Source organism: Canis lupus, chromosome 26 (genome assembly GCF_011100685.1).
Source record: "Canis lupus familiaris isolate Mischka breed German Shepherd chromosome 26, alternate assembly UU_Cfam_GSD_1.0, whole genome shotgun sequence".
NCBI classification, from domain to species: Eukaryota; Metazoa; Chordata; class Mammalia; order Carnivora; family Canidae; genus Canis; species Canis lupus.
Window position 1 is genome coordinate 13034982 of NC_049247.1, and position 14140 is coordinate 13049121.

A 14140-nucleotide genomic window follows, 5' to 3' on the forward strand; every position below is an offset into this window, starting at 1 on the left:
GCCTGACCGCAGGCTCTGGCACTAGACGACTGGGATCCAGTCCTGGTTCTGCCCCTCCCTCGCTGGGGCCCGAGCAAATTACTTAAGCTTTCCATGCCTCAGTTTTGCACCTGTGAAGGGAGAGCAATAAAAGTGCTGCTTCGTGACTCAGGAAGGCAAGATTTCATCATTTCTGCAACCCACGGATCCTTTCAAAAACATAAATAAGATCGCGGAGCCACCGCTGCCTCAGTCTCCAGCCCCCAAACTCTAGGGGTCCAGGCAGCGGGGGCTGGGACACCCCCCTCAGTCCCAGCCCGTGGCTCTGGGGGCCCCGGGAGGGCCTGTAGCTGACAGAAAGAGGGAAGGACTTTGGAAAGGTTTTTCCTCCCCAGGGGGAAGCCGCCTTGTGGAGCATTGACAGCTCACAGCAAATAAACAGAAGGAAAACCAGAAAGGGCCTGCATCTCCTCCACCCCTTTAAGAAAGACACCTCGGGACTCTGGCTGGAGGTTGCAGCAGGAAACCAAACACACACAGAAGGGCTGGGAGGCCAAATAAATAGTCATTTATGAAGGTACTTGTCTCGCAGCCGGAAACCAGCATGGGGGACAGGGAGCCTCCAGAAGAGGCCGCCATCTTTAAACGAGAGAAGGGGAAGACTTGATTTGAAACACTTGTCTCCAGATGGGACCAGTAAAAAACCAGACCCTCAGCCTGGTTCCTAACCTCGCAGGAAAAGGAGTAGCAATGAACAGCTTTCTGGAACCTGCCAGGGCAGAAAGAAAGGCCCCCTCCGGGCCACCGTGCTGGCGGCCTGCCTGAGGCTCCCAGGCCTGCGCCTACAGGGCTTTCCTGAATGGATGGCCGGGTCTGAGATGGTAGCCCGGTGGCACATTTTGTTTCTGCAGAGGGAGGCTGGCTTTGAAATGGAGCCAAAAACAGGGTCTGAACAGGGATTTCCTGGCCATGGCTCTGGGCAACACATCCGGGATGGGGCTTGTCCAAGAGCCAGGCTGGCTTGGGCACCACTGCTTTTTTGGAAGCTTCACAAGCTCTCCTTCCATGGAGCCTGGGCAGGGCTTTGTCGCTTGGCTTGAAATGTTCTCTCCCCACCATCCTCATCATCACCACCCCTTGGCTAGACAACTCCTTCTCACCCTTTAGATCCCAGTCACCAGGGAAGGCTTCTCTGAGAAGCTCGCATGCCTGGTTGGGGGCTCTCCTGTGCCTCTCCCCTACCCAAATTGCACATGCCAGTGCTTATCACTGTGCCATCTCACATTTTATATAGGGGCGACTATCAGTTGCAAATGTCTCTCATGGCTCTGGTCATGCTCACCATCATAGCCGTAGCCTATGACACATTGTGGGCTCCCAATTATGTGTGATCAGTGAACAGATAAATGGAGCCTTGGGGTGGGGGGGTGGGGAAATATGTGAGTATACCTCAGGCCTCTGAGCCAGTACCCAAGCCCTTGAATGTGTGTCTCAATGAATGAATGGATAAAGGAGTGAATTAATGAATGGGTCGGTGAATGACTGAGTGAGTCAATAAAAGAAGGAGAATAAACAGCAATGTCGCCCTCCAGGGTGGCCCTCCCAGGGAATACCTTTTCTCTGTCTCTCCTTTTCTCTATGCACTGGGAAAAGAGTCAGGAGAGGTTGATATGAATATGACGAACCAAGACACATGGCAAGAGGAGGGTATTCCCCGAAAGGGCAGCTCTGTCCCTGACCCCTTTCACCTTCGCTTGTTCTGATCTTTATGGGGCCGTCTGCCTTTTGGCATCAAAGGAGACAGCAGGGCCATGATTTGCCCCACAACAGCTTTATAAAAATGTAATTACTCAATAATCCTCTGTCTGCAAAACAAACCATCTTCCTGTTTCTTCTCCCATAAAAAGCATTTGACAGCCCTGTTCTATCAGCTTATAAAACCTGGAGAGAGTTGACTTAGCCCTCTCTGGAATGAAAACCCTCAAAGGGGGAGAGGCCAAAGTGGGGAAAAACACACCTCTGATCTCCCAAGCAGTCGGCCACAAAATGCCTGGAGGTTTCTAGAGTAAGGCCAGCGGAGCAAATCCTTTTGGTCCGATGTGGGACCAGGGAGGCAAGTGGCACCTAGAAAGGACAGGCGGTGTGAAAGTGCTGCGAGCCCAGGCCTGTCAGAGCCACCAGCAGCATCCTCGAGGCTCCCTGGAAGCTCACCCCTTCATGTAGCCACTTGACAGACACGGACCCAGCACAACTAGGCACTAGGCATTCGGCTGGGCTCTGAGGGTTCAAGTCCAGGATAACATGAGCTAGTCCATCCATAAACTCCTATCATATGCATTTCTTTTAAATGATGAGAGATCACTTTGATCTGAATTCATTGATATGCAAAAGGTGGGTGTTTAATCTATCATCAAAAGGATGAAACAGGTTATAACACAGTGAGGACACTATGGCCCCATTTTTATTTTTTTGATTGAAAAACAAAAATAACTTGGGGAGGATTAATAGGATGGTTCTATATCTTTTTTTTTAATATTTTATTTATTTATTCATGAGAGACACAGAGAGAAAGACAGTAACATAGGCAGAGGGAGAAGCAGAGGGGAACCCGATGCGGGACTCAATCCCAGGAGCCCAGGATCACGCCCTTAGCCAAAGGCAGACGCTCAACCACTGAGCCATCCAGGTGTCCCAGGATGGTTCTATACATTGATTATGGAGCTGTGTAGTGGGTTGAGTTGTGTCCCCCAAAATATATGTCCAAGTCTTAACTGGCAACGCCTATGACTATGACCTTACTTGGAAATGGGGTCTTTGCAGATGTGATTAAGGCAAGGATCCAGGTGAGGTCATCCTGCATTAGGGTGGGTCCTAAATCCAATGACAGTGTCCTCCTAAGAGGAAGAAGAGGAGATTTGATCAAGGAAGAGGCCGTGTGAAGGCAGAGGCAGAGATATAGCCACAAGCCAAGGGACATCTGGAGGTGGAGGACACAAGGAAAGATCATAAAACTATTCACTAAAATTGGAAAAGCCTACTGTATTTAAATTGTGCTTTGATTTTTAAAGTGTTTACAGAACAGATTTGGGTAGACAATTCTCCAAAGAAGATACACAAATAGCCAATCAATGCATGAAAACATGTTCATCGTCATCAGTCAAGAGGGAAAGGTCAACCCAAACCACAAGTCAGCTACCTCGTCACACCCACTAGGATGGCTACCGTCAGAAACAAAACAAAATAAAACAAGCGTTGATGAGAATGTAGAGAAATGGGAAGCCTCGTGCATTGCCAGTGGGAGTGTAAAATGGTGCACCCACTGGGGAAAATAGTTGGCTGGTTCCCCAAAGAGTGAAACGTGTGATCACCATCCGATGCCACAAGTCCACTGCCAGGTATTGCCCAACAAAAGTGAAGACAGAGACCCAAACGGACCATCATACACCAACGTCCTGAGCAGCAGCATCCACAGTAGCCAAAAGGTGAAATGTGTCCTTTGACAGATGAATGGATAAACAAAATGTGGTCTGTCCATACAATGGAATATTTTTCATCTGTAAAAGGCAAGTCCTGCTACAATAGGGATGAACCTGGAAGACATGATGCTAAGTGAAAGAAGCCCGTCACAAAAGGATGAATACTGTATAAATCCCCTTAAATGAGAGATCTAAAACAGGCACATTTATGGAGACAGAAAATTGAATGATCGGAGGTCACCAGAAGCTGGGGAAAAGAAAGTGGGGTCTTGATGTGTTTAGTGAAGAAAGAGTTTCAGTTTGGGATGATGGAAAGTTCTGGAGATGAATGGGGGTGGCGGCTGCACAACACTGTGAATGTTCTTCATGTCACTGAATTGCAACTTAAAAATAGTCAAAATGGTAAATTTTATGTTATCTATCATATATAATATATCCTATATGTTAAAGATACTTCTCATATATAATAGCTAATATATTTTATATTATAAATATATAAAATATAAAAATAATATAATTTTCTATGTTATACATAAATATTACAATACAATTATAATACATTATAATTTATTATATATGTTTGTACAAGTTTTTTTAAGATTTTATTTATTTATTCATGACAGACAGAGAGAGAGAGGGGGGCAGAGACACAGGCAGAGGGAGAAGCAGGCTCCATGCAGGGAGCCCGATGTAGGAATCGATTCCGGGTCTCCAGAATCACACCCTGGGCTGAAGGTGGCCCTAAACTAAACCACTGGGCCACTGGGGCTGCCCTGTTCGTACAAGTTTTATATAAGCTTTATATAATATAGAAGTTTATAATTATATATAATATATAAGAGAAATTTCATAGATTACTTACATATTATATACATATTATTTCTATTATATTCCATATATAAAAATTTCTAAATAGGAGAGATGCCTAGATGTTACCAAAGACTTGGAGTGTTCTTTGTTTTCTTTTTTATACTTCATACTTTTTGGTGTTTCTAATACTTGTTTTACTATGGGTATATATTATATAAAGGGCTTGCAGTCTGATGGGGGAGACAGACAAGGAAATCAGCTATTGCAGTGTACGGTAATATACACACAGAGCTGGCGCATCTAGATCACACTGTGGGGGTGCCAAGAAAGGTCCTCAAAGAAACCAATGAGCAAGAATGAGCCAGGCAAAGAGAAAGGGGTAGAAGGAGAACCTTCATTGAAAGTGTAACAAAACTGCCCAGTTTGATTCTTAGCCTGGTTGTGTATTTGTTGTGTGTCCTTGGGTAAGTTAGCTAACCTCTCTGTGCTTCAGTTTTCTCTTCTGTAAGATGGAGATAAATAACTGTACTTACTCCAAAGGGTGTTTAGAGGATTAACTGAATCAATACATGTAAAGATATTACAATAGTGTCTAGCATAGGTAAAGACTAATAAGAATTAGCTTTTTTTTTTTTTTTAAATGACTAGAAAGAACAGGAAACTTCTGACAATAGCACAAAAAAGAAATGGAATGGCTAAAGGAGCCTGGGAAAAAAAAGCAATGTAAGAACCATCTTCATTGAAATGAAAGGCAAATAAAGCCTTAGGGGGAAAAACACAAAAGGAAATCTCAAATCTGAAAATAGTGTCTTATGATGATGGAATTATGTCTTGGATCAAGATATTTATAGCTAACAAAATTGAGTTAAAATGGGTTTTGAACAAGTGAGAGATGCTGAAAATGCATAGAGTCAAGCTTGAAAGGCTAACTATAAGTCAGCCCCTTTGTTAGAGAAAGCTCCACTATATTCAACATTTGGAATTAATGACTTGGTGGTTTCCTTTGGGGAAGAAAATATCTTGACATTTCCTGGTAAGTCTTCCTTCCTACCCCCTCGCTCTCAACGACACTCTCTGTCAGCATAAAGTCCCTGCTTGAGCATTGATGGATGTGTGTACACAGACAATATTCGGAATGTTGGCCATTTGGAGGCTCTGAGCGGGATCTGCCATCGTCATGAAGATGTAAGCAACTTTACTGCATAAGCACCTCTGATAGTCATAAATCACCGTTCAATAAATTCCAGGATTTCTGAGCTGTGGCATAAATTTCCAAGCCAGAAGAAGAGCATGGAAGCCTTAAGTGCTGGGTTTCAACCCTCTAGACTCTCTGGAACCACTGGCTAGGGTTCTGGCAGCATCAGTATGGCTCTTTCATCCTTCTGAGGACTATGGATGGTGTGGTAAGCCAGTGAGAGACAGCGCGCGGTCTCTAAAGGGAAGCCACAGTGTGTACTTCAAGGCTCTTGGATCCACTTTGAAATTTTGAATGGTGAATCCTTGCTCCTCATTCCTCTGCACTACCATCTTTCAAAATGGGTACATTCATGTTTCATTCTGGCATGAATAAAAGGTCTTCAAGTCTGTGAGGGAAGAGGGACTGAGTCAGTTCTAGCCTATAAGTATCAGGACTTTATTTTGCATTTGAGTGAAAGGTTTGGAATCATCCTCTCATCCATTAGGAATGCATTCAGCTTCGGGTAATAGAGTATCTCACTGCGGTGACTTAGTTTAATAGGAATTCATTTGTCTTACATAACAAAGATTCTGGAAATGGTCAACTACATGTTCTGGTTCAGTAGCTGCCGAAAGCAGCTGCCACAGCTCCAGCCATCACATCCAAATCCAAGGCAGGAAAAAAGTGGACGAAGAAAGTGCTCTATCTGTCCCCTCTTCTTCTGGAAGAATAAATAGTTTTCCCAGAATCTCATGCCATCGACCTTTTGGACAGACTTGAGTCCCATACCCTCCCAGCTGCAAAGAAATCTGGGAAATTAAGCCAATTATGGTTCATAACTAGGGTCTAGGCCCATTGGGAGTCATTGTACCCACCTCACAGGCTGCTAGAGAGAATTAAATGAAATGATCCATCGGGAACTGTTGGCGCCGTGCCTGGCACACAGCAAGTATTCCGAGATCACAGTGTGCCGGAGCAATCATTCCTTCTTCTTTCTCCCTTCCACACAAATCAGGGAGTACCTAGATTTGTGTCTAACAACTTGCACAAGAAAAAATAAATCAAAGAGTGATGAGAAGTGTAATTCAAAATAAAGACAAAGCAACTCCCAGATCTCTTAAAACCAATAATGGTCAGGGAAGGTCTCAAAATTAGACTCAAAGACTTTCTGCCTGTTTTGAACCATGATGAAATTTCTCAAGTGATGAAATTGAGAACATATGTCTTGGTTCATTTGAGGCTCTGTGGCCTCATTAAGCCAAATCAATATGAGGAGTGATTTAAGCAAATGGATAAAAGCTATTTATTATTTAGCATTTTATATTTGCTGAGGGCTGACCCGTTCCCTAACCCTACCTGTTCCTGACCCCACGTTGTTAATTAATTTTTTTTCAGAGCCTCTCACTGATGGCCAGGCATCCCTGGGTGCTTGGAATGAGCAGATGTTCCCATTTCACAGAAAAATGAGGGGGTGGCAGGGAGAACATCTCTCAGATGTTCAGGAGGCTGAACAAGGCGTGGTTCCTCCCCTTCGCTGGCTGAGGAGATGAGAACAGGGACCGCTGGAGGGCGGAGCCAAAGACAGGTAACCTGGCCCCAGATCAGCCTGGACGTCCACTCAAATTCTACCCCCAAAGTCCAAAGACTCAGGTGCAGGGATCAGAGCTGCATTAAGCTCAGAAGATTATTAATAGCAATGACAATAATAGTTAGGGTTATAGACACTGCTGTTCATTACTGAACCCTCACTGTGTTCCAGGCACTGGGCTAAACTCTGTATTCACACCCCCACCAACCTCACGAAGTAGATCCTATCCTTAGGCCCATTTTACAGATGAACAAACTGAGGTGCAGAGTTGCCGCGTCACCTGCTCAACATTCCTCGCAGAAGCAGCTGTGGCACCAGAATCTGAAACCAAGCTTTCTCGACCCCACCTGTGACAACATTTCTAGGGTTCAGGAGGGTTATGACCATTCAAAAAGCCCTTGCCGTCAAGCTCAATCCATTCCTAGCTTCAGGGAAGGAAAGTTGTGAATCTATAGACTTTTGAGGGATGTGAACAAGTTTTCAGAAGTTGGGACCCCATATTGTCACCATGTATCAGGGAAATTGTTTGCCAGACGATACGCAAAGTCCATTACACACCTGCTCTGTTTCCTGCTCCGAACACCCTTTGAGGATGGAAGGATTCTTACCCAGTTCACAGGTCAGGGGCATGAGCACCGGACAGGTCAGGGAACCCACGCGTGGCACACTGTAGGCAAGGTCGCGCTGCCGTCCTTCCCCACAGAGACCTTGGGAAGCTCTGAGCCCTCTACACAGCACTCCTCTTACCCACGGGAGTCTGGAGGGAGCTTTTCTCTCTTTGAAAATGGCACGGGGCGGGGGGGGCCTGGGTGGCTCAGCAGTTGAGCGACTGCCTTTGGTTCAGGGTATGATCCCAGGGTTCTGGGATCAGGTCCCACTCGGGCTCCCTGCGGGGAGTCTGCTCCTCCCTCTGCCTGTGTCTCTGCCTCCCTCTCTCTCTCTGTCTCTCTGTGTGTGTCTCATAAATAAATAAAATCTAAAAAAAGAGAAAAAAGAAAAGAAAGAAAATGGCATAGAGGAACTTGGGAAGACCCCAGCCTCCCACCAGAGTCCCACTCCCGTTCCTCTGGCCCCCAGTACAGCTGCTGTGGCTCCCCTGGGACTTGTGAACCCCACCCCCCACCCCGATTCTGGGGCGGTGTGCCTGTGTGTAGGTTAGTCCACGTCCTCTGACAAGCAGACACCATCGCAGCACCGTTGGTAAAGGATCTCCACGGGGGGCTGTCTGTGTGAGCCACCATGGCTAGGGGGCTTGAGAATCACGTCTGAGTGGGGAAAGCCTGGGTCAAAGCTGGACCACCGTGTGGCCTCAGGAAAGGTCAGCGAAACCCCTGGGGAGCCTTAGAGCAGAGTCACTGGCAGAGGACCCTGTGTCTCCCGGGAACAGACCTGCCTCAGTATCCCTCCTCACTCAGTCATTGCCTGGGGCAGCCCGTGGGGAAGCCAGACCTCCCCAAACATCCCTGGATGTCAGAGCAGCAGCCGGAGCCCTGGGGGAGTCATGCTCCCTGTTGGTAAAGGGCTGCAAGCTCGTTCTGGTGGCTACCACAAGTTTCTGGAACATTTATAGAAACTTAAACCAAGCAGTGTCCCCAGGACTACCCCAAGCCAGGCTCCAAAGTCCACCTGCCTTTGGGCACTGGCAAAGTCTCCCCTGGATCCACCCAGCTGTAGGGGTGAGAGCCTCCGTCTGGGGGTGACATGCACACTGGTCCTGCAGTCGGGCAGAGGAGGAGAAGGAGAAGAGAGATGTCTCCCTGGGCCCTAGGTCCGAGGCAACCTGGACACATCGTCCTCCCTGTCAACAGAGTGCTCCTCTCATCCTTCACATGACCAGCAGGTATTGTAGGAACAGCCTGTGTCTCCATGAGGCTCACCCTGAAGGGAGGTCCAGGGCACGAGTAGTGAAGGCCCAGGCTTTGGGTCAGATCGATGTGGATTGGAATCCTCACCTCCATCTCCGACTCCCTGGGTGGTCCTGGGATCATCAAATTGCTTTGCCTCAGTCTATTCATCTGTAAAATGGGTTCAAAGATATGCCACCTCCTGGCGGGTGGTTGTGGACAAGGAAAGGAGAGAGAAAGAGGCTAGCCTGGATTGTACCCCACTGTGCTCACTCGATCAGGGTGTCCTGTTTCTCACATCGAGGAAACGAGGAAACCCCCAGTTTGTGGACTTGTGAAATGAAGGGAGATAGTGGATACAGACCAATTCACTCGGAAACTGGTGCTGGCAGCTGGGATCCTTACATCAGTTCTGTAAATAGTAACCCTAATAATTACGCCCAGCGCCGGGTCGCATGATCCATCAGTCAGGCCACATCAGAGCGTGTCAGAGTTTGTCAGGTGTATCATTTTTGTTACCTGCATCATTCCCCCACACCCCCGGAACAGGTAACACACCCGAAGGGGGTAATTTCATGAAGGCACAGCTCCCCTTGATCCCCTTGATCCCCTTGATCCTCCTCTTGATCCCCTTGGTCAAGCCCCCAGGAGGCCAGAGGGCACAGGTCTGTGCAGTGATGGAGAGGATTTGGAGGGACACACGGAAGATACCTGGCTGCTCAGGCACCTCAAAATCTGGGACTCCGATGCCCCCACTTTATCTCAGGTTTGTGACCAAGAATGATAGTTCTGATCACGGCTGAAGGTAAGTGTGTGAAGGGGAGGACCCGACACAGAAGCCCATAAGCAAGCTCTATAGCCACACAGGGTCCCGGCTCTGAGTCTCGCGGAGGACACAGGTGAGCAGACAGGCAGTGGCAAAGTCACCTTGGCAGCGACATCCCTGGGGGAGCACACACAAGGGCAGTGCTCGCAGCCTTGGGGCATCCGGGAGTGCTTCCTGGAAGAAGGGATCCCAACCTGGGATGGGAAGGAAGAGAGGAGCGAGTCCTGTGAAGAGGACAGAAGAGCAGGGTCTATGGCCCGCGGGGGGGACACTGTGGCTGTGGAAAGAGAGGGACAGGGGGCTGGAAAGGTGGGCTGGGCCAGGTCACGCAGAGCCTCGGAGGCTGAGGAACTCCGCCTGAGCAAGAGGGAAGCGTGGAAGGCGTGTCCGCAGGTGAGTGACCCTCGCCTTCCGTCCCCAGCAGAAAGGGAGAGACAGGGACCGGGCGCTTGTGTCGGGAGCGACCTGGTGAGCGGAGGTGGAGCGGAGCCGAGAACCAGGGCGAGGAGTGGGAGCGCGGCGTCTGGTATCTAATTTCTGCTGGCGTGTGTGGCCGCGAGGAGCACATGTGTGACCTGACCTGGGAGGAGGTCAGAATGACCCACAAACAGCTGAACATTCCTGATCTTTCTATTTCCAAATCCAGGGGGTGTTTCCAGGAGCTCAGGGACGCCTTCCCACACGAAAGGCCCCCACAGCCACAGCCTCCCCTCCGCTGCCCGCCCCCACCCCGTCCACGCGCAGCTGCCAAAGTGCAGGGGGTGGGACAGAGAGAACTCTGAAGATGGCCCGAGTCAGCTTACTCAGGAGACAGAAACGGGATCCGTCCTCCCGTGGGCAGGCACGGCTCCGGGGGCAATGAGCTGCCAGATATAATTAGCCTAAGTCCCAGCAACAGGCTCGATGCCCCGTGCATATCAGCACCCTCGTCCTGGCATCTGTTTCGGGAGCCTGAGCGCCACTGCGTTACCCTAGGCCTGACCTAGAGCCTCGTGGCGGAGAAGGGCTTGAGGTTTGCCCCTCAGATGTCCCATCCCAGGTTGGGATCCCTTCTTCCAGGAAGCACTCCCAGATGCCCCGGGCCACTACCCTGGAAGAATGAATCATCCTAAGAAATAGTTCGTGATAATGATTAATGATGATGATAGTAGAGATGAAAATAATGCAATCAGGGTGACCATCTTTTATTAAACTTATTTATTTATTTATTTATTTATTTATTTATTTATTTATTTATTTAGAGAGGGAGAGAAAGAGGAGGGAGGGGGGGAGGGAGAGAATCCCAGACAGACCCCCCACTGAGTGCGGAGCCCAACACAACGTTGGGCTCAATCACAGGACCCCGAGATCATGACCTGAGCCGAAATTAAGAGTCAGACCCTCCACTGACTGAGCCACCCAGGCGCCCCGAAGGCGATCGACCATCTTTGGGGTGTGTACTTTGTGGCAGGTACCGAACGTCCATGACCTCATTTAACCCGCCCAGTGATCTCCCAGGGAAGGTCGTATTATCCTCACTTTCTAGTGATGATGGTGAGGCTCAGAGAGCAGGAGGTGAGAAAAGCAGAAACTGCACTCAGGTTTTTCTGGACTTCCAAGCACAGATTCTTAACTGCTACCTTAGGGCCTACTGACCGAGGGTGGCTGCTGAAACGTCCTGTCATTGTTCCAGCTCGTAAACCCCAAACTCCAAGCTAGGATTCTGAGAACTGGATTCACAGGATTCTAGTTGCAAATTACTCGACCTTTGTGCTCAGGTTGGAGGGAGCCTTGTATCCGTGGTGGTACGTAGGAGGAGGGTAGAAAGGAAAATTGGCCCCCAATCTTGGAAGGCACTTGACCTGATAAAGACCATGGAATGAACAGAGCTGGACTCTAATGTTGAGGGATGTGTTCCTGAACACTTTTGCCCGACTTTTGTAACAGGCCCCACATGGAAGTACTCAGACCCACGAAGCATTTACTGAGCACCTGCTGGGCACAGGTTGCTATCGGCACTCTACAGAACGCAGGAAGAGTCCAAGAGATGAGGACTCCCTGGGAGGGTCTAATCACTCACTGAGGCAGGAAACAGTCTCCCCACATAGCGCAGAGACGCTCATCACTGCCTGCACTTCCAGTGGCTGCAGACTGCTGCTCTGAGGCTCCGAGCACAGCAGGTGAGCCGAGAAAGGGGTATCCTCGCCTCCCAGCACATGCATCCACGGCTTTCCCACACCCTCGCAACACACTCTCTGTGTCCTCTTCCAGCTCCATCTCCATATCCTTGGGGTGAGAACAAATCCCCCTCCCGCCCCCCGCTTGTAACTTCAGGGTTATGGGCATCATTTTGGGCAGAAGTGTGTACGGAGGCTGATAGAATCTTCTCTGATGAGATCCAGCCAGCCCAATCCCTCCTCTATCAGAACGCCTTGTTTACCCATTAGTGGCTCTTTGGACACTAGCAGCAGACAGGCTGGCTCCAGGGCATTTAAAAGGTCAAGAATCAAGGGCCCAGGAAGGCAGTCAGCTGGGATTCGGATCAACAAAGTTTCCAAAGATGAACATGGTTTTCTAAATGCACCAGCAACGTGCTCTGTCCCAGAAGAGAAGAAAACCACTGGTCAGAGGTGATCTTCTCCAGGAAGCAATCTTTCTCTGCCACCTGAGATGGCCAGTGATCCTTGAGTGCCCGCCCTCCATCGGAAGCACTGGCTATATCACTTTGACCTTGGGGAAATGTTCTGGGAAAAGCTGCTGCCTTGGAGAAACTGAGGCAGTAAAATCAAATGAAAATCTGCCCTGGTGCTGGATCCCGTGTGGTCCTCGAGAGCAAAGTCTCATTCCAACCAGGAGGAATCGTGAGGACTTAATCGTAACAAGCAGAGCCTTTTAAAATCCCTTCCGTGCCCTGGGTATTTCTGCGGAACACGGTCCACAATACTCCCCTTTAACACAACAACCCAAAGGGGTACGCTCTCTCTTCCCCGTGTTATAGGTGAGGCTCAAAGAGGAGAAGTTATCCAGCTAGTTAAGTGGTGGAGTTAGGATTTGAACCCGGGTCTCTAAATCTAGGCTGGCCCCATCCCTATGCTGAGAGGAAAGAGCCCCAGCCCAGCAGCTGGGAGTGATCGAGGGGCTGGGGCTGAGAGCTCACGGAGCTCGGACTGGAGGGAAAGGATGTATTTGTTCCTTGTTTGTTTTTCCCAGCGCAGTTCGCAGTTTGGGGGAGAGGAGCTCTAACAGGCTGAACTGGTCAGACGGGGGTAACACACGTGGCCCAACTAGAAGGGAGAGGATGACTCACCACTCGAATGGTTGTTAGCTGGCAGGAAACACCATGGGAGAGAAGCTTGTCGGCCAGTATCTTCGAGGAAGAAACTCCCCTCATTTTATAATGTGGAAACTGAGACCCAGATGGAAAGCGTCCTGCCCAAATATGGACTGGGATTATTGGTTTCCTGGTCCCTAGAACACTTCTTTTTCCAGTAACAACCATAATAATAACAAAAGCCGCCAACATTTTACTAAGTACTTCATATGTGTCAAGCTCTGTGCCAAGCATCACATCTATTCCATTGCATTACGTTATATTACATTATATTATAATTGTGATACATATAATTATATATTAAAACTGTGTGATCTTGTACAAGTCCCGTAAATTATGAGTCTTGGGTGGTGGTTGTTTTTTTTTTTTTTTTAATCTGTGAATAGGAGAAACCAGTTATCGGAGCTGTTAAATGTTATACAGAGTTCATAAAGTAACATCAATAAAGTGGAGCGTCTAAATCAATATAAAGGAGGCCTTCCTCCTCCTTGGCTGTATTTCTTATCTATTGCTACATAACAAATCGCCACGAACTTAGCACCTTAAAACGTGTTGTACTTACTCTCTCACAATTTCTGTGCATCAGGGATTCAGGCAGAGTTTAGCGGGCTCCTCTCTTGCAGAGTCTCCCACCAGCCCACAATCTAGGTTTGGCCAAGGTTGGGGTCTCATCTGAAAGTTGAGGAACATCCTGTTTCCAAGCTTATAATTTAAGGGACTCATGTTGTTGGCAGGATCCAGTTCCTTTTGGGCTGTTGGGCTCTAAGAGCCTCAGTTCCCAGCTGGCCATCCGTTAGCCAATGAGACATCCTCAACCTCAGTTCCTTGTCAAATGGGCCTCCCCAGTATGGCAACTGGCTTTATCAAAGCCAGCAAGGGAGAGTCCCCTAGGGAGAGAGGCTAGTTACAGCCTGATACAATGTAACCATAGCCTGATACAATGTAACCATGGAAGTAACATCCCATGCTGTATTCCATATTCTGTTAGGAGCAAGTCGTAGATCCTGGCCACACTCAAGGGGAAGGGATTGCACACCAGTGTGACTACCAGAAGGTGGGGTCACTGGGGACTGCCTTAGTCTCTTTGTGCCACACTAGCTGGCATGGCCCCCACCTTCTGCAGTGGCCTT

The 14140-nt window shown here is 48.6% G+C and overlaps 1 long non-coding RNA gene across 1 annotated transcript; it reads left to right on the forward strand.

The window, feature by feature from the left end:
* The first annotated feature begins 9388 nt into the window (after window positions 1–9388).
* On the forward strand, window positions 9389–13651 carry LOC119866092. Its single transcript, XR_005378999.1, has 3 exons — window positions 9389–10093; window positions 11627–11859; window positions 12890–13651. It is a non-coding gene; the product is annotated as an uncharacterized LOC119866092 (long non-coding RNA).
* Window positions 13652–14140: the final 489 nt, after the last annotated feature.